At 40.3% G+C, this 15,177-nt stretch overlaps 1 non-coding gene across 1 annotated transcript; it reads left to right on the top strand.

Moving 5' to 3' along the window:
• The first annotated feature begins 13,579 nt into the window (after nucleotides 1–13,579).
• Nucleotides 13,580–13,655, top strand: Trnas-gga. The gene has a single exon. It is a non-coding gene; the product is annotated as a tRNA-Ser (tRNA).
• The last annotated feature ends 1,522 nt before the right edge of the window (nucleotides 13,656–15,177 follow it).

The raw sequence follows: 15,177 nt of genomic DNA, 5'->3' as shown, positions 1-15,177 counted from the left end.
TACGTCAAGGTCCCGTTCAGCGTTCATGATGGCCTGTGACAGGTCCCATCCCGATGACAGCAGGGCCGTGTCATCCGCATAGCAGACAACACGGGAGCCCCCTGGCATCGGGGTTTGGAGGACACTGTCATACGCAATGTTCCACAACGTAGGGCCCAAGACGGATCCCTGTGGTACTCCACAGTACACGTGTCTTTCCACCTCGCAGCCATGTCTGTCTTTGTATACTATGGCGCGATTGTCCAGGTAGCTCCTGATGATATTCACCAAGTAGCATGTGACAACTACTACTCAGAGCGTGAGTAGTAGTTCTCACGCTCCATCGCCCTCACAATAACCGCCCACGGTAGCGTGTTGAAGGCGTTCGAGATATCCAAACTCACCAGTATGACGACATTCCTGTCTCGCGTCGATGCCTCCACGAAGTTTTTCACCTCGAGGATGGCATCCACGGTTGATCTTCCCGTCCTAAACCCATACTGTGATGGCGCCAGGGTTCGAGTCTCCTCTAGATAGCTGTTGATCCGATCAAAAACTACCCGCTCGAATAGTTTCCCCAGTTCGCCAATCACGCATATGGGTCTATATGACCCTGGTGAGTCCGGGGGCGCGTCCCTATTCTTTCTGATAAGGACGAGCCTCGCTATCTTCCACGGTGTCGGGAACCTTCCTGCCGACAAGCATGCAGAGAAGCACCGTGCCAACCCTTTCCCACAGTGTGTCGACGCAGCGCGCACAACCACACCCGGTATTCCATCCAGTCCAGGAGCCTTTCTTCCTGTTCCTTTCCTGGCGGCAGCCAAGACCTCCTCCACAGAGATAACCACCTCTGAGGGTGCGGGATCCTGCGGCTCATCAATTCCCGGTCCTCCTGAGAATAATTCGGAGAGGATATTCTCCAGTACTTCAACCTCTAGGGTTTCAGTTACTGGTGGGGCATAAGGTCTAAGCTTCCCTAATACCAGTTTATAGGGTCTGCCCCATGGGTCATCCTCTATGGAGTCCAACAGGTCCCTCCAAGAGTTCTTCTTGGCTTCCCTGATCGCCTTAGTTAGTGCCCTCCTTGCGTCCCTTCGAGCGTCCAGGCACTGCACTATTTCATCACTGTTCTTCTTCTTCCTGGCTCTGGACAGTTTCCTTACGGTGGCCGTTGCAGCGGCCCTCAGGTTCGTTAGTTCGTCCGACCACCAGTAAGTACACTTATTAACGCGGGTTTGCCCCCTCACCCGGGGCATGGCCATGTCGCATGCTTCTTTCATTGTGGACTGTGCCCACTTCACCATCTTGTCCACACAGTCCACTCCGGTCATACTCCCTCCGTGCATATTTCCACCTGTCCACTCTCCTGAGATGAGGGCCGCAGCAAGGTAGTCCTCATCTAAAGCGTTAACCTTCCATCGAAGGCGCTTTTTATCTCGTGGACGAGAATTTCGGACCCCTGCAGCCTCGTGCCTATATCTATATCTTATATATAGGTGGTCCGAAAGGGACTCAGCCTCTTCCACCCTCCAGTCCGAGAGGCGGACGCCGGCCGCTGGCGTGCCCCACGTTAGATCTATAACGCTCGACCCTTGTGGTCGAACGCACGTGGGACAGCCAGCCCGGCTCAGCAGATCCAGGTTCACTCTGTTGGCCCAGATGCATAGCAACTCACCTCTACGGTTGCTCCTGCCTTCTGGGTCCCATCTGCTGGACCGGGCATTAAAATCGCCAGCCACCAGCGCTGGGAGAGCGGGGAATGTTCCTAGGAACTCTTCGAGCTCATCAAGGAGTCTACTGAACATCGTGATATTCTCGCTGGGAGGAAAGTATACTGAAACTACCAGCGAGTCCCCCCATTTAATGGCTACGTAAAAGAGACCCCGACGCACCAGGCTGCAGGGTCTTCTACTCTCGCCCACGAGCACCGCGGAGAGTGCGGTCCCTCCTAGTGATGAGAACCATCTCTCATCCCTCGGAGGAACCCACCATGGTTCCGCAATGACCGCGAGCTCCACACTGTCCTCGCGCATGCGCTGTGCCAGCAGGTCCTGTGCACGGCGTGCGTGGTTCAGGTTCACTTGTATTACAGCGGAGGCCATTGTCTATAGATCCTCCACTGTAACTACCTCTACTGAGGTGCCTGGAACACTTTGTTCCACCTCCATTTCATCATTCACCTGTCTCTTCTCGGTCGCTTTACCGTTTTTCACCCCGCACTTGTCAGCGATCTTGTTCGAGTCTTCCCGTGTTCTTGTTTGTTCAGGGCAAACGTCTGGTGCCCCTGCGTACACTTTGTCCACCCATTTCCTGGGAGGCACTACCGGGCACTCCCAAGAACCGGCACGGTGGTTGGTCGGCTTCCGGCCGGCATCTGTACAGACAGGGCACGATGCCTTGTCCGTACACATTTTGGCTATGTGGCTGTTTTCCCGCAGACGTAACAGACGTCTGTCCTGGACTTTTCAGCCGGGCACATCGCCGCAATATGTCCTCGTGCGAGGCATCGATGGCATCTGAGGGGGGCTGTCTAATCTCACGCACCCTCACCGTCGAAATCCCTATTTGTAATTTGCCCTTATCCAGGGCCGCACGCGTGATAGGCACAGGCGCGGAGACGATGGTCTCGCCTAGTCTACCCCTGCCAATTCTTATTTCCCCTATCTTGATCAGGTTGGGGTCCGTTCCGGATTTTATTTCCAGAAGCGCGTTCCTAATGGTCAGCCTTCTCGTTCGCACCTTTGTCTCGTATCTTCCAGATAAAGGCACCTGTGAGGCCTCTCTTACAGGCCAGATTGGTGATCCCCAGGTCCTTCAAATTGACCGTTTACCGCCCGGCCAAGCGCATCCCTATATGTCATCTCCTCGGTGCAGGACAGGGAAACAGCCGCAACTTCTCTTTCTCTCTGCCTGTTCCTTTTCCTACGTTGCGCGCCACTCCTCTTTTTCTTTCCCTTCTTGGGTGCCACCTGTCCCCGCAGTATATTGTGAAGGTGGGCACCGGAAGGGTGCCTGCACCTATGCTACCTCGCCCATTAGGGCATACGCTACGGTTCTACCCACAGACAGCAGCCATCACTACGAAGAAACCGGATTCGGAAAAACCCAAAACTCCTGCCGGCGGGCAGGGTGAGCGGTTTAGCCACGGTTGACATCCTCACAGCAACGAATCCCTACGGTGATGCCAACCGCGCCCACGGGGAACCACGGGGAGGCCCACTCATAGTACCACGACCCTAGGTACTCGTTCCGTAGGATGGGATGGGATCGGAAGGATTGTAGGATGAGGTAAGAGTTGTGAAGGTGTGAGAGAAAAAAAAAAAAAAAAAAAGGGAGACGTGCTCGAGCATCCCCGACCCTATCCTGTTCGAGAGTGGGTTTACCTGAGAAGATTACAGGCTCCCACCCCCATCACCGGGACTCCGACAAGCCCAGCTGAACAGGACTTACGGAACTAACAACCCTTGATAAGGAGGGTTTCTTTACAATACTCCGCGAAGAGAGAGAAAGCCTCTGCCGTTGAGACAAGATGTCTCGCTACTTCGGGCCAGCTTCTTTCGCGAAGAATTTCCTCCAGAGCAACTCTCTGGGGGTCAAAGACCGGACAGTCGACGATGTGGTGCAAAACCGTGTCCTCTTCGCCGCACTCGCAGGTTCCTTCCGTGGTTATGTTCAGCGCCTTTAGTTTCGCCTTGAAGGCGCCGTGTCCTGAAAGAAACTGGGATGTATAGTGGTTGGGGGAGATGAAGCGGGCACCCATCCTTGTCTTGATGTCCGGGAAGTACGCGTGTGTGATCCGTCCTTTTGTGGAGAGCTCCCACCTAGATTGCCAAATCCTATGAATTTCGTCTTCTACCCCTATTATTACCGCGCGTTTGTTCTTTGCGCCTTCCAGTCTACGCGTTATGTTCCCGTTCTTCATATTCTTCCTTATCTCGTAGATCTTCCTACGTTTAAGGAGTTGAAGGTCGACCGGTGGTTCTCCCGCTATTACGCAGAGGGATTCAGTCGCAGTCGTCCGGTACGCGGATGTAACCAAGATGAGGGCCGATCGCTGGGTCGCGCTTAGCTTTTTGAGGTCCCCTTCGGTACAGAGGTCTGACCATCCCGCCGCTGCGTACGTGACCGTGGGAGTAAATACGCCTCGGTATATAGTCCGTAGGGCATAATGACGGAGCCCCCATTCCCTAGCCGCTAGTCTTCCTAGTTTTGCGAATAGGGGCCCGACCTTGTCATTTAAATACCGGCAATGCGTCGAAACTCCTAGGCCTTTATCGAAATGGATGCCGAGATATCTAACTGAGCCCTTAAACTTGATGTTACTACCCCCTATCTTTATAGTAGGTGGCCTACTAGCTAAGCCTGTCTTTTTCGACGTTTTACGCTTCCTATTTGGTCGGAGTCCCCCCCTTCTCCCTATGGGTTTTCTCTTTACCCAGTCGCTCTTCAGAACGATAGCCTCCGTTTTCCGTTCTGAGATTGTTAGTTTGGCCGCGGAGCACCATTCCGTGATGCTTTTAACCGCACGGTTTCCTACCTCCTCTAATTCCTTCCTAGAATCGCCGTCTATAATAACGAGTAGGTCGTCCGCGTACGCGATTGCGTTAATTTCCGATGATTTCTCGAGGATTCGAAGGAGCTGGTCGAACATGAGGTTCCAGCAGGAGGGGCCTAGGACCGAACCTTGTGGGCAGCCTCTCGAAGCCTGCTTGGAAATCTCATGCTCTCCCAAAGCTATCTTCACTCTACGGTCCGCGAAGTAGTTAGTCATTACATTAAAGACATTCCTCGGGCAGTCTCGATCCCGGAGTGCCTTGAGAACCAAGGGCCACCAGACATTATCAAAGGCTCCCGAGATGTCGAATAGCAGTGCAATGACGTATCTCCGTGAGGAGGCAGAAACGATTCGGCGCATCTCAACTATCGCGTCCTCGGTGGAGCGTCCTGGGACGAAACCGTATTGTTTGTCCGAAAGTTTACCCCGCGCGAGGGATGTTGCTTCTAGGCGCATCTTGAGCAGCCTTTCTAGAACTTTTCCTACGACCGAGAGGAGGCATATGGGCCTGTAGGATTTGGGGTCTTCCACGTCTTTATCTACGCCTTTGAGGATTGCTCTTAGGGAGCCTTCTTTCCAAATGGATGGGAAGATGCCCCACTGGAGGCAGCCGTTAAACAGGTCTATGAAGTGGGAGGGGATGGTGGCAAATGCTCTTTTGAGCACGCACATCTCGATGAGGTCAGGCCCCGGGGCCTTTCCATTTTTGAGGGACTTTATAACGCGCGCCACCTCTTCCGTCGTGAAAGGAGGGGCGTCAACGGTTTCCGGGGCATCTCTAGAGGTGTTTCGCACCGCGCGTTGTTCATTCGTGTCCTCGGACTCGCGGTCGTCCGGGACATGTGTGTCGAGGAGGACTTTCGCCGTATCGCGAACATTCATTGTCTTTTCCCCGTTTCTTTTCAGGGTGTTAATCACCCTTTCTACGCGAAGTTTGCCCGCCTGCTGTTTATAGATATATCCCCACGGATCTTTGTTACCCTGCTCCGTTACGAATTCCCTCCAACTTTCTATTTTTGCGCGCCGTATCGCCTTACTATAGGCTCGGAGCGACGCCCGATAATCCCGCATCAACTCGAGACGAGTCAGATGGACTTTCTCTCGTTGGAACGCGCGCCTAAGCCGAGACACCGCCTTCTTCTGTGTCGTTAACGCTGACGTCCACCACGGGTTGGACTTCCGATGGGCCTTTTTCCGTGGCATCGATTCAGAGCACGCGGTTTGTAGGACACTGGTGAGCGCATTAGCTCGTGCCTCTACCTCAGAAGCCGATCCTAGACTACTTCCCTCCAGCCTCGCCGTGGAAAGGGAGAGAAGACGCTCGGCGAAAAGGTCCCAGTCGGCTCTCCTGGTGTTGAACCTCCTGTTCCCCGCACCCCGAGCGCCCCCCCATCGACACGGTTCAGCCTTCGGGGGTTGTAACGCGATATCTATTGAATTGTGGTCGCTGGACGTCCATCCCGATCTAACTTTCCATTGGCCAATGAATCGGCTCATGGATTGTGACGAGAGGGTAACATCGATATAGCCACCTGTCCCCGCAAGGGTTGAGGGTCGTTGCCTTCCTTTCTTAGTGCAGCTCGGGGGAGTGGGTTCGCCTCCCTCCTCTGGGCCCGTCTCTCCTTTCGGCCAAGTACCTGCACAAAGTCGCCCTGCGGGGTTAGTGTCCTAGCTACACTTACCTGATTCGCAGGAGGACGCGTGGATACAGCACGGACTGTAGGGCCTTTATGTGGCCCGCCAGCTCCATTGGCTGATCCACTCGCTGTCTGCTGCCGTTGCTGTTGCTGCTGCTGCTGTTGTCGCTGCTGCTGCTCTCGCTGCTGCTGCTGTTGTTGTTGCGGTTGCTGTCGCAGCTGTTGCTGCTGTTGTTGCGGCTGCTGCGGGTGTTGTTAATTACAACGGAATGCCTCCGTCATCAGCTTGATCGACTCAATCAGCTGCTGAACCTCCGGAGTCGTTGATTCGCTCCTCGCAGCAACTGGTCTTGGTTCCTTCGCCCTTTCCTTCTTAAGGCGGGCAAGTTCCTCTGCCATCTCTTTGTTCCGCAGTTCCAGGGCCCTCAATTCAGCCTTCAGCTGCACAATTGCCTCCTGTGTTGACGGAGGGTCCCCATCTCCTGCTTGGAATCTGTCCAGTAGTGTTTGGTGGATCTTCACTACGTAGCTATTGGAGCTCTTTATCTTCCCAGAGATAGATCCCTTGATGTTTCCGCACTTCCTTCTCTCGGCGTCATTCATCTGCATCTGCCTCGTTGCAATCTCCAATAGCCTGCAGGTCTCCACTTGAGGTAGCTGGGCCACTGTCGGGACTTCCGTACTCCACCCAACCACGTCAACTCCTGTCTCCTCTTCTTCAGAGGAGTAGGTCATAGGCTTCGTCCGCTTACTCCTCCTAAAGCTAATAGGAGACCTCTGTCCGGAAAGCCGCACCCTGTATATGGCCCTGGCAGCCTTTTGCCATTCTTCCAGATTTTCCTCTTCCGGTCTTGAACTTCCTGGCATGTTAGATACACCACAGGCCAGGTCGCCTACCTGTGGTGCCCTTCCTGACGCAGAGACCAGAGCTGGGGCCAGGTTGCCTACCCCGAGCTCCTGGCAGTCGTTGGTTGACGACGGAGGGTGGCCTGCCCTATCACCACCTGACACCGCCGTGGCATGGGTATCCCTCCCACGCCCGCTGGTTACTTTACCTAAACAACTCATCATAAATTTTATTATTGGTTGGGAGCCAGGCTCCCTATTGGAAAGGAAAGGAAAGGAAAAGAAGAATGCTAGAGAGAGAGAGAGAGAAAGAGTAGGAAAGATATGTTAAGACAGCAAAAGGAGAGGAATAGCCATACAAGAACATTTACACACCATTCATACCATCCCTTTTAGTCGCCTCTTTCGACAAGCAGGGAATATTGTGGGAGTATTCTACTGCCCCCTACTTACAGGGGGGGTTCCCCCTACCCACAGGGGAAACTGTCCGGCAACCATCTGTTAAGCCAGCTACCTCTAGATGTTAGACTTACACCACTTTCATAATCAATGATTACGCAATTTCTTTTACCAAATTTAAATTGTACAAAACATGGGAATTTTTTAAGAAATTAAACACTAACTAGTTATACATAAAAAATTTATATTAAAATAAGCATAAATTACGTGATATCTCATTTATTTAAAAAAATAGACTTACACCACTTTCAAAATAAACGGTCCACGTTATCTTCATTCTACGCCTATGTAATTTGCGTCATATGACATAAATTATTTTATGAACGTCTCGGCGTGTTTAATCTAACCTAATCCTAATTAACTATTATTTACTACTACTATTACTACTGTTCTTCGTCATTATAATTCGATTTTTTTCTTTTTTTTTTCTTTCGATCTTTTAACGTTTTGATATCAACTTTTTTTTCCTCTTCGTGTCAATAGCTACCACATGGCTATTTCCATCATAATCCGAAAGAATGTTAAATCGATAAAAATAGATAAAATTAGTTACAATTGTAAAAGCTATAACTGTTTCGTTGAATATTCTATTAAACTTAAGGCGCATTTACCATAAAATGCATTAAATTTAAGCTGGCGACTCACTCCCAATCAAGTTCATATTTTAAAACATTACTGCTAATCAAACTGCTCACTAACTAACGATATGATAAACATCCTTGAATATTTGATGAAATCGAAATCAGAAAAAAATATTGTTAGTCGTTAATTTTTCTTTTAATTAATTTTCAATCAACTTATTTTTATACTTTTTTTTAAAAATACAAATATACAAATATATGTATACTAATGATGTTGTTTTTTTTATTTTATCAAAATACAAATATATGTATGCAAATGATGTTATTCTTTTTATTTTATCAAAATGAATTAGTACGGAAAAAGTATCGATTTTATATTGTTCAATAATCGGAAAAGGAAAAAAAAGTCTTTTCGAAAATGAAAAGGAAATTATTGAAAGATTTAGAATTAAAAAAATGTTTTGTATACAAACAGTCGATTGCTTGATAAATTATATTTTACCAGGTAAAAAAACATTTTCATATTTTCAATAAGTCATGTAAAATATTATAAACTACAGATTAATTTTAGATCAGAAATGAGATATTTAATTCTCCTTGTTATATCCGTGTTCAGTTGTTCTACTTTTATAGATAGAGAAAGCGTAATCTCGAATAGTTATAGGTTTTATTTAAAATGTTGAAAATAATTTAACTTATATAAAAATATTATTTTATTTTATTCCTATTGTATCATTTTTTAAAATAAAAGAAGCCAGAAAGAACAAGAAAAAAGAAATGATGAGTAAGAAAGATTTTAGGAAAGAATGAGAGAAAAAAAGAAAGAAGAATAAAGTGAAGAAAATGAGACGAATACAACGTATACAATATACCGTACAGAGCTTTCGTCATCCTGTTCTCTGTCTCTTTCTATTTCTATCTATCTTTCTCTTATATTCAAAAAAGATAATAACGCTTTAATGCTCTATCTCACTCTCTTTTTCCCTACCTCTAAATATATGTCTCTTTTTCTTCTTATGCTCTATTTTATTCTCTATTACAATGGATTTCCTTGTTACGTAGAAGGAAGACAAGAAAGAAAACAAAAATGCGCAGCTTACTCTCTATCGCACTCTCTCTCTCTCATCCTATTTCTATATGTCTCTTTCTTTCACATAGTTTATTTTTTTCTTTTACTTTTGTTTCATCTTTTAACATTTTATCTTGTCAACGACTTATCTTTCTTATAAAAGTTACATTTAAATAACAGTTTAGTATTTTTTGCTAAAGTTAAATCCGCAAAAAAATTAATTATTAATTCTTTCTTAGTTTAAATTTAATTGATTTATTCTTATATTCTTATTAAGTGCAAATATATATACATATATATATATATATATATATATATATATATATATATATATATATATATATATATATATTAACGTTGTTTTTTATTTTTTGGTTATTTTCGATAAACTGAAGTAAAGATGGAGAAAGTGATTACGAACAATTATAGGTTATATTAAAAATATTGAAAATTTATTATATTATGTTATACTTTTTATATTATATTATGTTATATTATGTTATATTATGCTCTATCTCTTTCTATTTCTATTTACTTTTGCTAAAACCAAACTCGAAAAAAAATCTATTTAACTATTAATTTTTCTCTTAATTTAAATTGAACTGATTCATTTTTATACTTTTTTAAGTGTATATATATATATATATATATATATATATATATATATAATGTGTTTTTTCTTTTATTTTTAATAAACCGAAAAAATAAAATAAGAAAAAAGTCTCTCTATAAATGAAATTACGATACGCAGTATTAATACGTAAAATGAAATATATAACGTATAACGAAACAAGCTTCGATTACGTGAAACTTTTTGAAAATGTCAAATTAAATAAATGTTTTGTACATATACAATTTTTCAATCACTTAATAAATTATGTCACATTAAGAAAGAAAATTTCAATAATTCATATATTACATTATAAGATTAATTTCAGATCATGAATATTATTATAATACAGTAAATATTACCTCAATTTATAGCATAAATTTAACATATCGTTTTTTAGAGATTAAAAAAAGATTTGTATACGTTATCTAAAAATAAATATAGGATTATAGCGAAGCAATAATGGGGAGAGGAGAGTAGAGAGGAGAATTGTGAGGACAGCAGTGTTTACAATATGCCGTCTTCCTCGCGTCTCTCTGACATTTCACTGTAAATCAGAGATTTCAAAAGTTTTATTTAGATTTTTAATCGTAAATTTCGAAATATTTGGCGAAAAAAATAGTGTTATGGAAAATATGTTCAAATCTATAAAAAAAGTTATACATAAGGGAAAATATTATAATAATTTTATAACAATAGTTTTTTATTTATGACAATAATTATCCTTTATTACAAACTGTTTATTAACACATTTCAATAACAATTAAATAAAAATAACTAAATAATTTCAAATAAAAAGAGAAACAAAATAATAAATTTATCAATCTGAAGTGTGTAACTTATGGAATTGTTTGTTTTCTTTTAATAATATCGGGTTGTTTGGAATGTAATTTCGCTTTTTTCCCAACAGAGGCATTCCTTGTATTTTTAAGCAACTAGCTTCATTCTAAATCGTATTGTTATTTATTTTAACTGAGCTAACATTTGAAGTCGTATTTGTAAATAATTTTCTTTGATTCTGTGGAATTGTTTTTTTATTAGTGTCTTATCAAATATGAAGAAACAAACGCAGTATTTTCGGTATATTTTGTTTTTTTATTACCGAAAAGGTAAAAAATTCTGTTAAGGCAAGGAAAAAGTTATATGACATATGAAGAAGATATCTTAATAGAACGTCAGTGCCAAAATTTGGTTTGCAAAATTTCATTCCAACAATTTTGATATTGAAGATGTTCTGGAAGGCCAATTAAAGTTGATAAAGATAATCTAAAGATATTAATTGAAGCAAACCGACGAATAACAACATTAGTAATCGCTACAATATTACATTTTTCGAATTTAACCATTTATGATCATGTGAAAAACATGATTACATTTCAAAGCTTGATATATGGATTCCACATATTCTTAAAGAAATAGATTTGCTCCGTTGCATTAATATCTGTAATTTGTTTCTAAAGCGTCAAAAAAATAATTCATTTCTAAACCGAATCATAACTGATGATGAGAAATGGATTGTGATGAGAAATGGATTGTCTACAATAATGTCAAATGCAAGCGATTATGGATCAGAAGATATGAGCTCATTCAAAGCACTTATAAAGCAGATATTCATAAAAAAAGTGATGCTTTCTGTTTGATGAGATTTTAAGGGAATAATTTTTTTGAACTTTTACCTAATAATTACACAATTAATTCGGAAGAGTATTGCCATTAACTGGAAAAATTGCATGATTCCATCAAACAGAAAAGGCAAGAATTGATTAACAGAAAAGGTGTAGTGTTTCACCACAATAATGCCAGACCGCATACGAGTTTGTTAACCCATCAGTAGTTATTACAGCTTGGATAAGATGTGCCATTACACCAAAATTTTATGAAATTTCTTAAACAATAAAACATTCACTTCACATAAGGATGTCAATAATATACAATATATATATATATATTTTTTTTTTTTAGAAAAAAACATTATATATATATATAATGTTGTGTTTTTTCTATTCTTTTATTTTCACTGAAAAAACCAAAAATAAGAAAAACAAAATAAGAAAAAAGTCTTTGTAAATGAAATTATGATATGCAGTAATAATACGTAAAATAAAACATATAACGTGTATCAAGCTCCAATTACGTGAAAATTTTTGATTACTTAGATAAGTTTTTTCTAATTAAACATTAGAAGTAATTATATTACTACCAGAAAAATGACGAAAGGTATTAAATCAAAGTGGTTAATATATAATACAATAAAATATTTACATATTACATGAAAATTGTCTTTCATTTTCACGAAAAAAAACGAAATTACTTTCCGAACAACCCAATATCATAGAGCCTTGATTTTTAATCGATAGAATGTAATTTCAACATTTCTTGTGAATATTCATCATTTAATATTGATCTCAATTTGGACTTATTAATATTCATGATTGAGAAAGATTTTTTGCATATACACATATGTGCTTAAAAATAATGAAAACATTTGTTGAGTATGTTTGCATAATTTTATAAAATTCTGTAAAGATAATCCTTTATAAAAATCAATTAAGTAATTGTTGCAATAAGAATTCTTGATTACGACATTTTTTTGTAATTCGATCAGTTTTCATTATCTCTATAAATTTAAGACCGCCGTGGATGATTTGTCATCACAGGTTGCACTTTTCGACTCCTTGCTGTAAACAAACGATTTGAAATATAATGATTTACTATTTCTCTCATCTCTCCGCTACCCTCCCTTCCTTAAATCTTCGCTATATTCCTAGACCAAGTAATACGACATCGATGGCAGGAGGTAAAGTGTGCTTTTGAGTTTGCACGTCAAAATATACTTTTTTTTTAATTAACAAAACATAGAATGATGCGTACGTCTTTCTTTCTTTATCTTTCTTGTCCTTCCTAAGATGCGTTTGTTTATAGAAGGAAGAAAAGACGCGACTGAGATGTTGAGAGAGAATGAGATGGAAGTGCAATCTGAGTAAGATTGGCAATAAATAAGACGAAGTAACGAATATATCTGAATGTGAGTGGGGATAAGAAAGACTACAGGATAGACGTGAAAAAAAGAACAGGAGAGGACAATCTTGTGTAATCCAAGCGAAGAGTAACGATAAAAGGTCCTGGATCAATCACACAATAAAGAAATGTATTATTCTAATATATTAATTAATAAAATACTTATTAATTAAGAATAAGTGATTCGAGTTTCGCTAGTCTGTATCTTCCTGATAGAATGACGAAAAATATCCTACAGATATATCTTTTATTTAATTATTATTTCCGGAAAGTCGCGTGAGATAAAAACTGAAATATGTCCATCGTTCTCGATGATATCACGAAAAAAGGTATAAGTTAATTAAAAGATAAACAAAAAAAGATATATGTAGTTAGACGGAAAGCATGGAAATTAATTAATTATAGATGTATAGGTAGACATACATATATATAATAACACATTAAAAAACATAACTAAAGAATTTAAGTTAACATAAAAGATTTCGTAAAATATCACTTATTAATTGTATCTTCATCATTCTCGCACACTTCATACCGAAATTTTTTGAAACATTCGGGTTTTTCCGTAACTGTTCGTAAATGGCACGCAATTTAACCTAAGTATTCTTACATTATACCGTGTTACTGTAGATATTAATTTGATATTAATTAAAAATTTCTTTTTAAAACATAAATACTTGTATAATATATTAAAGATATGTTATTATTACGTTAAATTATGATTGAAGAAAAATAATATTTTAATTAATTATATAAAACATAATATACATATTATTAGGAAATCTTACTGAATATATACATGTTTATAGAAAGATGTTAATATAGGTCTTCGTAGCTCAGGTAGTAGAGCGTTCGTTCGGAAAGCGAAAGGTCCCGGGTTCGATTCCCGGTCGAGGAAACAAAATGCCCTGCGTGTGTGTTTACCTTTATTACCAACTATACTACCTCGCTTTCATCGAATGATATTATCCTTTCCGTCCTCTTTTCTAATTTCTTTATAAGAGTATATTATTATATTTTCTCTTTTTCTGATGAAATTGGACTACGCGTCCATTCCACCGTGTGTTCTTGGGGGGGTCTCTCTCCTTCTCCTCCCCACGGTCCGTCCTTTCTTCACTTTCTAGTCATTATATTCTCTTTATCATATAATTATATTAATTCGTATTATAATAAATTTTCCATATAATTAATTAAATATTATAATTTTAGTATTTCAGTAGAGTTTTATTTGCTTTAAAGAATAATAAAATTTAATTGTAAATGGTGTTATGTTTCTAAAGGGGGAGAGGAAGCTTCTCTTTACTTAGATAAATATTCCATACATGTGATGTATGATATTTATTATTCCCCTTGTGCCATCTCTTGCCTTGCTTGCCTTTCCCCCATTTACTTTATAGTCACAAGAGAAAATCTACATGTAACATATTTTCCTGTGACTCAAAATAAGAATCTAACTACAGACACTGTGTTTAGAGAGCGAAGAAAAGTCATAACAACACAAAAAACGCGGTCGGATCAGTTTAGCTTTCTTGGACAATGGCTCTCCTTCATTATTTCTCTATTCCTGCTGCTGAGTGTTGATTAAGCAATAATCTGGTAAAAGGGGACCGGATTATTGTGTTATAATTGTGGGATTTGGAGAGTGAATTGTATGCAGAGTCGGGGCGGATGTGTGTAATACATTGGAGTGAATTCTATTTTCATCATTGAGTGGCAGCAGTGTAGGAAGTAGTGTTAATAACAGTGTCTGTCCGTAGAGAAAATATATACTTGGGCTGAAAGTTTCCTAGATAGCTCAGGTGGATAGAGCAGTCGCCCGAAAATCTTTACGAAAATCAAGCGAAGATCTAATTTTTTTCTTTTTTCTATCCATTTTTTAATTTCTATAACAATATTTTTTATGAAACGTTTTTATTTTTCTATTTCTTGCATGATTCTTCTTTTCAAAGGAGGAGTAGGATTATATCTCTTTTTACGTTAAATAATATAGGGGATGAGTAATCACGATCAAAACGTATGGACACAACGTAACGATAGTGTACGGCAACAGTCGGCAACGAGATTGATACATTAATATATCAATATCTCCTCCTTTCGAAAACGGACATTTATTCGTTAGATAGTATTTCATTACGTACTTAGAAAACATTATATACACTTTATATTTTTAATACAATATTTTGTAATTCATTCTTATATATTCACAATTTACATTTTATTTATAATCATAGCAATAGTAAGAAGTACGAAAAATTAAATTAAAAGGAAATTAATCTTTATATAGATAACCTTCCGAACAGTAATCGAACTCGGTACAAAACGATACTTTTTATCACATCTACATTTTACAGCTTTCATATTTTTAAATATCATAGACTCAGACATACATGCGAATAGAGCAGCTGGAAGAAATTAAATTTATT

Source organism: Vespa crabro, chromosome 22 (assembly GCF_910589235.1).
Source record: "Vespa crabro chromosome 22, iyVesCrab1.2, whole genome shotgun sequence".
Taxonomy (NCBI): Eukaryota; Metazoa; Arthropoda; class Insecta; order Hymenoptera; family Vespidae; genus Vespa; species Vespa crabro.
Note: the sequence above shows the minus strand (reverse complement) of the source record. Positions and strands in the feature narration are given on the sequence as shown.